General features: G+C 35.5%; 1 long non-coding RNA gene across 2 annotated transcripts in view; it reads right to left on the bottom strand.

Annotated features, from left to right (window-relative positions):
* The window catches only part of LOC112427730 (uncharacterized), a 138,281-nt gene extending 136,524 nt beyond the window's left edge, over positions 1–1,757 (bottom strand). For both annotated transcript variants that reach the window (XR_003019463.2, XR_003019462.2), the window contains exon 1: positions 1,633–1,757. This is a non-coding gene — a long non-coding RNA (uncharacterized lncRNA). The remainder of the gene's footprint in view (positions 1–1,632) is intronic.
* Between the last annotated feature and the right edge of the window lie 12,497 nt (positions 1,758–14,254).

Below are 14,254 nucleotides of genomic sequence, written 5' to 3'. Positions count from 1 at the left end.
TAAATTCAAGACCCAAAACTGTTCAACAACTAGAATAAAACATAGGAAAAATACTTCAGAACATTGATGTAGGAAAATATTTTATAGATAAGACTACAAAAGGACAGACAAAAAAAAAACAGACAAATGGAAATATATCAAACTAACAAGCATTTCTCCAGCAAAGGTAACACTCAACAGAACGAAAAGACAACCTATAGAATGAGACCTATATTTGCAAAGTGTTCATTTGACAAAGGACTAATGTTGGGAATATACAAGTGACTCAAACAACTCAAGAGCAAATAATAATAACATTCCCATGAAAAATGGGCAAGCAATCTGAATAGATGTTTCTGAAAAGAAGATATACAAATGGCCAATGAGTATATAAAAAAAAAAGTCCAACATCTCTAATCATCAGAAAAATGCAAATCAAAACCACAATGGACTATCATGTTATCCCAGTTAGAATGGCTATTATCAAAAAGACAAGGCTGGGTGCGGCACCTCACCCCTGTAATCCTAGCAATTTGGGAGGCCAAGGTGGGCAGATCACCTGAGGTCAGGAGTTGGAGACCAGTCTGACCAACATGGAGAAACCCTGCTTCTACTAAATATATATAATTAGCCAGGTGTGGTGGCGCATGCCTGTAATCCCAGCTGCTCGGGAGGCTGAGGCAGGAGAATTGCTTGAACCTGGGAGGTGGAGGTTGCTGTGAGCTGATATCGCACCATTGCACTCCAGCCTGGGCAATAAGAGCAAAACTCCATCTCAAAAAAAAAAATAAAAAGACAAAAATAACAAGTGCTGCCAAGCACATGGGGAAAGGGGAGCTCTTACATACCGTTAGTGAAAATAAAAATTATTTCAGCCATTATGAAAAACAGTATGAAATTTTCTCAAACAAAAAAGCACAAAAATAATTATTATTTGATCCAGCGATTTCACTACTGAGTATTCATCCAAAGAAAAAAAAAATCAGTATATCAAAAACATGTGTAGATATCTGCACCCAAGGTTATTGCAGCACTTTTGCAATGGCCAAGATGTGGAATCAACCTAAATGTCCATCAACTGATGAATGGGTAAAGAAAATGTGGTATATATTCACAGTAGAATACTATTCAGCCATATAAAAGAATAAAACTCTGTTATTTGCAGCAACATGGATGAGCTGAGAGGACATTATGCTAAGTGAAATAAATCAAATAAAGAAAGATAAATACTGCATGTTCTCACTCATATGTGAGAGCTCAAACAAACTGATTTCATGGAAGTAGAAATTAAAATTACAGTTACTAGACACTGGGAACTGTAGGGACATGGGAGAGGATAGGGAGAAGTTAATTAGGGATACAAAATTACAGCTATGGGAGGAATAAGTTCTACTGTTCTGCAGCACTGTAGGGTGAATATGATTAACAGTAATTTATGGCATGTGTACAAATAGCAAGAAAAGAGGATTTTGAAGGTTACGAAAAGAAATGATTTAGGCTGGATGTGACAGCTATACTAATTACCCTGATTTGATCATTACACATTGCATACATTTATCAAAATGATCTGTTGCACATAAATATGTACAATTATTTTGTGTCCAATAAAAATAAAAAAGAATGAATGATAACGGCAGGATGCCTGGAAATTACCTGAATATTATTTTGCAATTGTTCAAGCTGTTTGGACAAATCCCATGAGGAAGCTGAGAAGAATATGGTATGTTTTTAATTGATTCTGTTTATTCTCACATTATTAAAGACTGAACAGTCTGTCAGGTTTTGTTTGTTACCTTTAAATTTCTAAATTCAATGTCCCCACGTTTCTCATCACATGTAAATGCTAGTTGGTTAAATATTGCCTAAGCCTGTGTGTACCTGACAAGGATTAAAGAAAGTTTCCAGCAGAAAATAAAGCATGAGAGTCAGTTGGAAAAAGAAAATACTACAAATAAAATAAAATTGGTGACTAAATTGTTATATTACTGAAAAATACTTATTTCTGGTCTATATTATATCTGCTTCTTTGTGCAGCATAGAAGCTGTTGAATTTTTTTTTCCAATAATTTGCTACAACACTCCATGACAAAGGAGGACAAATCTTTCTATCTGTTCTTCTACGTCTCCATTTGTAATCAATTCATACATTTATATTTCCTCAAAGTGACAATAACTGCCCCTTTAATGGACAAAATGAGTAACAAGGAAGGGGAACATTTAGATTTCAGTTTTCTCTATAGGGTTAATACACATAGTCTAAATCTGCTTAAATTTTATACCTTAGAGCAGCCTTTTCTCAAAGCTTGATTGTACATTGTGATAATGGAAAACACAAAATGATATTTTTGTCCAAACCTAGCTGTAAAAATCCTGATTTAATTAGTCTGGGAGTATGGCGCAGAATTTAGAAAAGAAAAAAAAAAGATATTTTAGGCTGGGCGCAGTGGCTCACACCTGTAATCCCAGCACTTTGGGAGGCCGAGGCAGGCAGATCACGAGGTCAGGACATCAAGACCATCCTGGCTAACATGGTAAAACCCCGTCTCTACTAAAAAATACAAAAAAAAAAAAAAATTAGCCGGGCGTGGTGGCAGCCGCCTGTAGTCCCAGCTACTGGGGAGGCTAAGGAAGGAGAATGGCGTGAACCCGGGAGGTGGAGGTTGCAGTGAGCCAAGATGGCGCCACTGCAAACCAGCCTGTGAGATAGAGCCAGACTCCCTCTCAGGAAAAAAAAAAAAAAAAAGATATTTTAAAATCTGTATAACTTTGAAGCTTCCCAAATGTTCTAATAGCAGCCATGTTTAGGAATCACCAATCAAGTATGTTTACATCAGTCAAGATCCTGATGAAAATAGGTGAAATATTTAAAGGGTTAATAGAAAAGCTCTTTTTTAAATAAAGTAGTGGGCAGTGTTCAGAGAATCAAAAATGTTAGAATCAACAACATTAGGAAATTGTTAGTTCCCCAGGTGTAAGGTAAAAGGAGTGAGTGGCATTAATAAAACCCGCCAAGCACTGTAGCCACGGAAAAGGGGCTTCTGAGAAGGAACCTTGGCCACATGTAAAAAGAAACAAACAAACAAAAATATCCAGCCACATCAAAAAGTAAGGTGCTGTGGATAGGCAATACTTGGGTCCCTCTAATCTCTCTGTAAGCCACATAAAACATTTAATAAATGTCTTTCAAATTAAACTAGCCCAAGACTATTTTATTTCACGCAACATGAAATTGTTTCAATACAGTAACTGAGTACTGTGTTAGTCTGTTTTCACACTACTATAAAGAAATACCCGAGACTGGGTAATTTATAAAGGAAAGAAGTTTAATTGACTCACAGTTCCATATGGATGGGGAGGCCTCAGGAATTATGGTGGAAGATGAAGGGGAAGCCGGCACCTTCTTCACAAGTCAGCAAGGGAGAGAGAAAGAGAGAGGGATCGAAGGGGACAAGTCTCTTATAAAACCATCAGGTCTCATGAGAACTCACTCCTATCACAAGAAGAGCAAGGGGGAAATCTGTCCCCATGATCCAATCACCTCCCACCAGGTCCCTCCCTGGACACCTGGGTACAGCAATTTAGATTACAATTTCAGATAAGATTTGGGTAGGGACACAACCAAACCATATCAAGTAGTCACAGGCAATGGAATTTCAAAGAGATGCAAATGTGGAATTTGTTATATCTTATTTTAGACTCAAAGGCCTATGAAGCTATGTCAGCAGCATAGTCAGGACTACTGGCTAGTCCGAAGTAAGCAGTGGAGAATCCATCATTTACATTGTGACCTGTGGATTATTTGGAACACAGCTGCTCTTGAAAGCAAGATTGGAAAACGGAGGGAGAATTCTAATAAGTCATCATGATAATAATGAGCTACAGGGCTGCCTATTTCTAACTGTACTGAAGTTAGAAGAAAGAATATGGTAAGTTCAGTGTTATAGAGGCTCAACTCAGGTGGGTAAAAATGATCAGGGAGCTTCAGGGCTGCAACCATATCTCTTAGCTCTGAAAGCTGATACAACTACAGAAACAGAGTGATCATATGAGTAGCTGAATGACATATAGACAGAATTCACAACTGTGCCAGAAATTATATATGAAATTATAAGCAATGACTAGAAAACCATGAGCATTCAGTAATTACAAGTGTTAATTTAGGTGAATTTAGATGTTGAAATATCTCTTGCAACCAAACACAGTCCCTGTATTACTATCTGAAAAGGCTAAGGAGTCTTTCCTGCTTTGTCTGAGCTAGAAGCTTTGTGAATGTCTGATTCTACCTCTGAAACACTATTTGCCTCATGACTTTTGTAACTATTACTTAGTATAAAGACCTCAAATGCAGCTGCAGGGAAAGGGCTAAGCACAACATTCAATCTGGGAGGAAATAGCTTAATATTGAAACAATATCACAGTTTACAACTATATATCTGCCAGAATGTAATATCTTGTACATGTTTTCATGAGCTGTAAAGTAAATAAGAAACACTTGATAGGTAAAGAACCAAGTGAAAATACAAACCAAAGAATTTAAGATGTATTGAAGCTGGCTTTCACTTTGAAGGCTCTTTGAAATCCTTTGTTAATTGATAATCACTTTTCATAATCTCTTTGATTTTAAGAATGAAATATACAATTCAAAGTCCACCTAAGACTGTGAGCTTAATAACTATCCCCCCATTCAAACTTAGACAACCAAAGTTCTAAAGGTTTATTAAAAGAGAAATTATAAATATATAAAATCTTGTTACTTTCTTCGTAATTTTCCAGACTACATGGAGTTTCTCTTGTCTCAAAATTTAGTGCTGAATGAGTGTGAAGTGAAGGTTCTATTGAAAATCAATAGCCATAGCAAATCCAAATGTAGATTTCAGCCCAAAATTACAATTACAATATCTCTGTGTCTTAGTCAGTTTAGGCTGCTGTAACAAAAATACCATAAACTGGGTGACTTAAACATCAAAAATTTGTTACAGTCTATGTTTGGGTTCTGGTGAGGGCATTCTTCCCAATTTGAAGACGATCAACTTTTTTTTTTTCTTTTTTTTTTTTTTTGAGACAGAGTTTCACTCTTGTTGCCTAGGCTGGAGTGCAAAGATACGATCTCAGCTCACTACAACCTCCGCTTCCTGGATTCAAGTGATTCTGCTGCCTCAGCCTCCGGAGTAGCTGGTATTATAGGCATGCACCACCACGCCTGGTTAACTTTGTATTTTTACTAGAGACAGGGTTTCTCCATGTTTGTCGTGCTGGTCTCAAACTCCTGAACTCAGGTGATCCTACCACCTAGGCCTCTGAAAGTGCTGGGATTACAGGCATGAGCCACTGAGCCGGGCCCATCTTCTTGTGTCCTCACATGGCAGAGAGCAGAGAGAGAGAAAGCAAGCTCTCTCCTTTCTCTTCTTATAAGAACAATTAATTCCATTCATGAATGCTTCATCCTTATGACCTGATTTCTTCCCAAAGGCCACACCTCCTAATATTGCCACACTGAGAATTAGAATTTCAATATGTAAATTTTGGAGGGATATACAAACATTAAGTTTCCAACACTGTTCTTTCAAGAAAACCTCAATTCATAAATTTAAATTTATATTAAAGTATTTGAAAGAATGTGGGTCAGACATTTTGTAAAATGACGTGAGATTCCTCACCAGAGGAATCTTCCCTCATTTGAGATATTATTTCTACCAACTAAGATCCTCCGAAAATCAGTGGATCAGAGTTAAAAGTGAATAATCATACAAGGAATAAAAAGCATCATAAGAGAGAACTAACTCCAGGATCTATCATATGGTAAGAATATAAATGTTTATTGAATGAAGTAGACATATCCACAATCATCAGAAGATGTTTTCATACTCATTGTAATTGCTTTAGAAATGAATTGTAACAAATTTTATAACTGATTTGTAAATGAATGCCAAAAATAGCACTAGGTATTACAACTTGCAGGATGCAGATGAAGGATTATGTATAGGAAGATGTGTGCCCTCAAATTCTCACATTATAAAAGACAGGCACAAGATAATTACTGAATATAAGTTTAAAAGTTCAAATGCTTAATTCAGAATATATTCAAAAAAGTAGGAATAAAATATATGTAGTGATAAATATTAATTAAAAATTTAATTATTTAATAAAAAGTGGGCAAACCACTGCCAAAACTTTACCAAACCCTTATATAGGCAAACCCTGACAAAATGATAAAGGAAACAAAGAGAGAAGGAACGCATACAATTTGGGGGAATAAAAAAGAGAATATAACCATAGATGCTACCAAATTTGTATTTAAATGTACGTATTATAAGTAACTATAGTCAATACATTTGAAAATATAAATCAAGTGCATAGTGAAATTATTATAAAATTACAAATTAACCAACTGGCTAAAGAAGAATTACAGAACCTGAACAAGCTTATAATAATTAAACAAATAGAATCAGTAGTTAAAAACTCTTCACCAAGAAAATATAGGGTTCCCAGAAGATTTACAGAAATATTCTTTTAAACATTTAAAGAATAAATAATTACATTTGTACACAAGCTCTTCTGCAGTATAAGCAACCATGTAAAACATCCTACCTTCCTTCTCAAGATATTTTATGATGTTAGCTTGCCTGATAACAAAACCATCGAAGACATTATAGGAAAAAACATTCAAAACTAAATTTACTAATAAACACAGATGTTAAAGTCATGAACAAATTTTTAAACCAAATCTAGCTATATATATACATATATACAAAAAATATATCCTAACTATATAGACTTTCTCCAAGTATATAAAGACATTTCAACACTAGAAACCCTATTATTATAATCACTACCCTATTTTAATTTTATTACAACTATATTTCAATAGTTTTGGAGGTACAAATAGTTTTTTGGTTAAATAGATGAATTATACAATGGTGAACTCTGAGATTTTAGTGCACTCACCACCTGAATAGTATGCACTATACCCAATATGTAGTTTTTTTATCCCACACTTCTTTCTAACTCTCCTCCAGCTAAGTCACCAAATTATATCACTCTATATGCCTTTGTGTACCCATAGCTTAGTGCCTACTTTTAAGTGAGAACATAGAATAACGGCCCTCAGCTCCATTCAAGTTGGAGAAAATGACATTATTTTGTTCTTTTTTAAGGCTGAGTAGTATTCCTTGATGTATATACACCACAATTTCTACAATGTCTTTATCCACTCATCCGTTGATGGGTACTTAGGGTGGTTCCATATCATTGCAATTGTTAATTGTGATGTAATGAACATATGCCCGCAGGTGTCTCTTTAATATAATGGCTTATTTCCTTTGTATTTAAATGTACATATTATAAATAACCATAGTCAATAAATTTGAAAATATAAATAAAATGCATTGAGAAATTATTATAAAATTACAATTTAACAAACTGACTAAAGAATTATAAAAACTGAACAAGCTTGTAATAATTAGACAAATAGAATCAGTAGTGAAAAGCTCTTCACCAAGATAATATAGGGTTCCTAGAGGATAGGGTAGATATCCAGCAGTAGGATAGATGGATGGAATATTAGATCTACTTCTGGTTCCTTAAGAAACTTCCATACTATTTTCCATAGAGGTTGTATTTAATTTACATTCCCACCATCAGTGTATAAGTGTCCCCTTTTCACAATATACATGCCAACATCTATTGTTTTTTGACCTTTTCATAATGGCCATTCTGGCTGGGGTAAGATGATACCTCATTGTTATTTTAATTTGTATTTATCTGATGATTATTAATGTTGAACATTTTTTATATGTTTGTTGGCCATTGGTATATCTTCTTTAGAGAAATGTCCATTCATGCAATTTGTCCACTGTTTGATGGGATTATTTGTTGCATTTTACTGATGTGTTTCAGTTCCTTATAGATTCTGAATATTAGTCTTTGGTTGAATGCATAGTTTGCAAATATTTTCTTTCATTCTGTGGTTTGTCAGTTTACTCAGTTGATTATTATTTTTGCTATGCAGAAGCTGTTAGTTTAATTAGGCCCTATTTATTTATTTTTGGTTTTATTGAGTTTGCTTTTTGGGTCTTAGCCATGAATTCTTTGTCTAGGCCAATGTCTAGAAGAGTTTTTCCTAGGTTTTCTTCTAGAATTGTCATGGCTTTAGGTGTTAGATTTAAGCCTTTGGTTCCTCTTGAGTTGATATTTACATGTGGTGAGAGACAGCAATCCAATTTCATTCTTCTACATGTGGCTATCCAATTTTCATGACACCATTTATTGTTTTTCAATTTGTATTTTTGAAGACTTTTTTGAAGATCATTGGTTGTAAGTATTTGGCTTTATTTCTGGGTTCTTTCTTCTATTCCATTGGTCTGTGCATCTACTTTTCTACCAGTACCATGCTGTTTTGGTAAGTATAGCCTTGCAGTATAACTTGAAGTCTAGTAATGTGATCCCTCTAGATATCTTCTTTTTGCTCAAATTTATTTTATCTATTCAGGCTCTTTTTTTGTTTCCATATGAAAATTTTGAAATTTTTTTTTCTAATTCTGTCAAAAATTGTGTTGGTATTTTGATAGAAATCGCATTAAATCTATAGATTGCTTTGGGAAGTATAGTCATTTTTACTATATTAATTCTTCAAATCCATGAACATGGGATGTGTTTCCATTTCTTTGTGTCATCTTTGATTTCTTTCACCAGGGCTTTGTAGTTCTCCTTGTAGAGATATTTCAGCTATTTCATTAAGTATATTTATAAGTACATTTTTGCATCTATTGTAAAAGCGATTGAGTTCTTGAATTGATTCTCAGCTTGGTTGTTGATGGTATATACATGTGCTACTGATTTGTGTAAATTGATTTTGCAACCTAAGACTCTACACAATTTATTAATAAAATCTGTAAGTCTTTTGGATGAGTCGTTAGAGTTTTCTAAGAATATGATAATATCATTGGCAAACAAAGGTGGTTTGACTTCCTCTTTTCCAATTTGGATGCCCTTTATTTCTTTCTCTTGCCTGATTGGTCTGCCTACGACTTCTAGTGCTATGTTGAATACAAGTAGTGAAAGTGAGCTTCTTATTTTTTTTTTTTTTTTTCAGTTCTTAGGGGGATAGTTTTCAACATTTCCCCCTTCAGTATGCTGTTAGCTGTGGGGTTGTCATATATGGCTTTTATTATTTTCAGGTATGTTCCTTCTGTGTATAGTTTGTTGAAGGCTTTTATCATAAACCCATGCAAAATTTCATTGAGATGATCATATATATTTATATATATGGTTGTTGTTTTTAATTGTTTATGTGATACACTATTTTACTGATTTGCATATGTTAAGCCATCCTTGCATCTCTGAGATAAAATCCACTCGATTATGGTATATTATCTTTTGATGTGCTGTTGAATTCAGCTTGTTAGTATTTTGTTGAGGATTTTTGCATTTATGTTCGTCAGGGATATTGGTCTGTAGTTTTCTTGGGTTTTTGTTTTTGTTGTTGTTCTTTTGTTTTTTGGTTATGTCTTTCCTGGTTTTGATAAATGGGTAGTATTGACTTCATAGAATGAAGATAATGGATAATACTTCATTAGGTTAGAATCCCTTTTTCTCAATCTTTTGGAATAATTTCAGTAGGATTGGTACTAATGTTTCTTTGTCTGGTAGAATTCAGCTGTGAATCCATCTGGTTCCGGGCTTTTTTGTTGGAACTTTTTTTTTTAATTACTGATTCAATATTACCACTTGTTATTGATCTGTTCAGGACTTCCATTTCTACCTAATTCAAGATAGGAAAGTTGTATGTTTCCAGTAATTTGTCCATTTCCTCTAGATTTTCTAGTTTGTATGCACAGAGGTGTTCAGAGTTATCTTCAGTACTCTTTTGTATTTTGTGGTGTTCGTTTTAATTTTTCGATTTACATTTATAATTGAGCTTATTTGAATCTTCTTTCTTTTTTTCTTGGTTAATCTGGCTAATGGTCCATTGGTTTTGTTTATCTTTTTAGAAAGCCAACTTTTGCTCTGTTGTTTGTTTTGTTGTTGTTGTTGCTGTTTCCATTTCATTTAGTTCTTCTCTAATCTTTGTTATTTCTTTTATTCTGCCAGCTTTCAGTTTTGTTTGTACTTGTTTCTCTAGTTCCTTGAGATGTGACCTTAAATTTTCAATTTCAGATCTTTCAGACTTTTTGACATAGATATTTAGCACTATAAGTTTTTCTCTAAGTACTTCTTTTACTGTATACCACAGGTTTTGATAACTTGCGTCACTATTATCATTCATTTTGAAACATTTTAAAATTTCCATCTTGATTTACCTGTTAACCCAAAAATCATTTAGAAGCAGATTGTTTAATTTTCATGTATTTGTATTATTTTGAGAATTCTTTATTGAGTTGATTTCTAGTTTTATTCATCTGCTGTCTGAGAAGACACTTGATATAATTTTTGTTTTTTTAAACTTATTGAGACTTGTTTTATGGTCCATGATATGACCTGTCTTGGAGAATATTCCATTGCTGATAGAAATAATACATATTCTATATTTCTTGGATAGAAAGCTCTGTAAATATCTGATAGATCCATTTGTTCTAGAGTGCAGTTTAATTCTTTGTTGACTTTCTGTCCCAGTGATCTGTCTAATGCTTTCAGTGGAGAGTTGAAGTCCATTATCGTGTTGATATCTTTTTTTTCTCAGGTCTAGTAATAATTGTTTCATGAATCTGGGAGCTTCAGTGTTAGGTGCATGTATGTGTGTATATATATATGTATATATGTGTGTGTATGTTTGTGTGTGTGTGTGTGTGTAATATCTTCTCATTTGATTGGTTCTTTTATCACAGTATAATTACCTTCTTTGTTTTTTCCTTTTGTTGTTTTTAAGTCTGTCTCTTCTAAGAATAGTTAATTTTGCTTGTTTTAACTTCCATTTTCATGGAAGATATTTTTCCACCCCTTCACCTTGAGTCTATATGAATCCTTATGTGTTAGGTGAGTCTCTTGAAGACATTAAATAGTTGCTTTGTGATTTTTTATCCATTCTGTCAATTTGTCTCTTTTAAATGCAGCATTTAGACCATTTATATTCAATGTTAATATTGAGATGTGAAATACTGTTTCATTTTTCATGTTGATTGTTACCTATATATTTTGTTTTCTTTATTGTGTTATTATTTTATAGGCTCTGTGAGTTTTAAGCTTTCAAGAGTTTCTATTCTTGTGCATATCTACCTTTTTTTTCAAGATTTAGAACTCCTTTTAGCATTTCATGTAGAGCTATTCTGGTAGTGACAAATTCTCTCAGCATTTGCTTCTCTGAAAAATACTTTATTTCCCCTTCACTTATGAAACTTAGTTTTTCTGGACAAAAAAAAAAAAAAATTAGCTGACAGTTATTCAGTTTAAGGAGACTAAAGATATAATGTCAATGACTTGTGGCTTGTAAGGTTCCAGCTAAAAAGTCTTAGTCTGATAGGCTTTTCTTAATAGGTTACCTAATGGTTTTGTCTCACCTGTCTTACAATTCTTGCCTTTGTGTTGACTTTAGATAGCTCAATAACTATATGCCTTGGTGGTATCATTTTTGCAATGAGTCTCCCAGGAGTTCTTCGAGCTTCTTATATTTAGACATCTAAATCTCTAGCAAAGCCAGGGAACTTTTCCTCAATTATTCTTTCAAATAATTTTTCAAAACTTTGTGCCTTCTCTTCTGCCTCAGGAACACCAATTATTCTTAGGCTACCATTTTAGAATAATCCGATATTTCTGGAGAGTTCATTTATTTCTTTGGATTATTTTTTCTTTTTGCCTGACTGAGTTAATTTAAAGGCATTTTCTTTGAGCTTTGAAATTCTTTTTTCTACTTAGTCTTGTCCATTGTTAAATTGTTCCACTGTATTTTGTACTTCTCTAAATTTGTCTTTCATTTTGAGAAGTTCTGATTGCTTTTTCTTTAAAATACCTATATCTTTAGAAAAAATTTAATTCATATTTCGAATTGTTTTTAAATGTCTTTATCTTGGTTTTCCCCTTTTCTCCTATATCTCCTTGAGTAGCTTAATAATCAGTCTTTTGGATTCTTTACCTGGTATTTCAAATATTTCATCTTAGTTTGGAGCCGTGACTAGAGAGCTAGCTTGGTCTTTTGTGGAGTGTTATAGTACCCTGTTTCTTCGTATTCCCAGAATTATATTTCTTATTTATTTTCATTATGTAGATTATTCTAATTATTCTTGAATTTATTTTTTATTTAACGTTTTAAATTATTATTTCTTTGTCTTTCTTCTGAGGATGCGACCTTAATGTTTAGTTTACTATAGTCTAATTTGATTCTTGGTGCTTTTAGTGTTGAAGACTCTGTATAATGTCCATGGTTATAGAGAGTCTTTGCATGATGGCTTTCTCAGATGCTGGTTGTAGCAGCAATGTGCTTGCTATGTCTCCTGTTTGGTTGGAGTGGCAAAAGTCTCTTGAAGCTAATCTCATTCCCTAGTGGTGTGCACATTTTATTTAACTTTCCTCCAGTATTTTACTTATTGGGCTGAACAGTTCAGGCTTCAGGCCAGTAGGAGAGGTTTTCATGGGTAAAACCAGCTGTGGCTGACTCAAATGGGTAAATGCAATACCCAATGGTTGGCAGAGGTCCTAGCCTTGTGAGAGCCAGCTGGGGAGCTCTCAGTGAAACACACTGAAATCTTTTCAAGAGGAAGGGAGGGAGCCACCTCAGTTCCCTTGCCAGTTCAGCAGAAAAGTTTTCCAGTTCCCAGTCACACTCCTGACCTGCTCTTTTGGCTATTCGATCAGACAGGCACCTTTTCATCTGCAGGAATGTTCATGTTCCAGGTAGATAGGAATTATGACTCTTCTCCTCATGCAAGCCTGAACTTACAGGACACTGCTCCTGTGGGAATGCAGTCATCCTGAAATAGTCCACAAAGGTTGTATGTAGATGCACCTATTCTGAGCTTCTGTGGAAGAAGCTCCAGCTATGTCTGCAGTGATGGATGAAGGAGAAAAGAAGTCTACTTCTCCAAGACCCTTCATGAGCAACATAGCTGTCTGACTGTTGGAGTAGAATCAAACACATTCCCTGATCAGTCCAGCACTACAGCTGTGTCTCTGCTGAGAGAAACTTCCCATAAGTGGAAAATTCTGAGACTGAAGACCTGCTATCTGGATTATTTTGTCACACAGAGTGCGTCATTGATGTAATGCATGCCTCCTTCCCCTACAAGTAGGAGTTCATGAAAGCCAGACTGTTATGAATGCTGCTGCTGCAGATGCTCTGGATTTAGCCACTCAGATGAGCTGCCACACTCCAGGCTGATGTTGGCGAATGTCTGCAAGAAATCCAGTAATGTGACCTGCCCTCACGTCTCCCAGCAGTGGATACCAGCACCAGCTTAGATGGGGGTGATAGGTCTATAAATAGGCTTAGTGTGCTGGCTTTCTCAAATAGCAGTTGTAGTAGCAATGAATTGGTTATGTGGACAGACTCAGAACTTCCTGGTTAGCCAGGGTGATGCAGGCAATGGTGACAGCTGAAGTCACAGGCAAGTTTTCTCCTTCCTGGGCATTGTGTTATTCTACCTGGAGATGCTCTAGTGGGCTGTGTCAGTTGGCATCCAGCCAGGAGGTGGTGCTTCCAAGTGGTAGCAGTGGGATTTGTGCTTGCTTTGTGTTACCCGTGGGAGGTACTGGACCATAATGCTCCCAAAAGTCTCTGTCCTTTGTGTTAAGCTACTCGGTTAGGTGGAGGGGCAAAGCCAAGTGGAGGCAAGGTCAAGCAAGTCTGAGCTCTGGCTTTCCACATGCCGGGCTAGCAACAGCCCCAGTGGGGATCAGAGGGCAGTTCTCTGGACACTGGGGTAATGTTCCATTGAGTAGTGCAGCTGTCTCTGCTGTACAGAAGAATCTACATGAGTGGGAAGTAGCAGGCAGCAGAAAGCTCCACCAAGCTCCCACACACTTGGCAAAGCAGCTAGCTGGTTTTCAGGCAGTCTATGCTCAGAACTCACAACTGACACAGACCATAAGCCTTCCCCATGGAGACGGCAACCTGAGCTTTCAGACCCTGCCCCTCTTGGTCTGCCAGCTCCTACACCCAGGGCCACAGCATAGTTCCCACTTGACCCTCAGTTCTGGTCAAGGAAGTTTGTTTTTAATTGAGATTATATTGCAAACCTCAGCTGTGAGTTTTTCTTAACATGTGGCCTCTGTTAGCTAGAAGACTTCTGCGAGGTCTTCTGTGAGGTAGAATCAGGCATGGCTTCCCTCCATCCTTGTTGGAGACTGA

This window comes from Macaca nemestrina, chromosome 3 (assembly GCF_043159975.1).
Source record: "Macaca nemestrina isolate mMacNem1 chromosome 3, mMacNem.hap1, whole genome shotgun sequence".
NCBI classification, from domain to species: Eukaryota; Metazoa; Chordata; class Mammalia; order Primates; family Cercopithecidae; genus Macaca; species Macaca nemestrina.
Note: the sequence above shows the minus strand (reverse complement) of the source record. Positions and strands in the feature narration are given on the sequence as shown.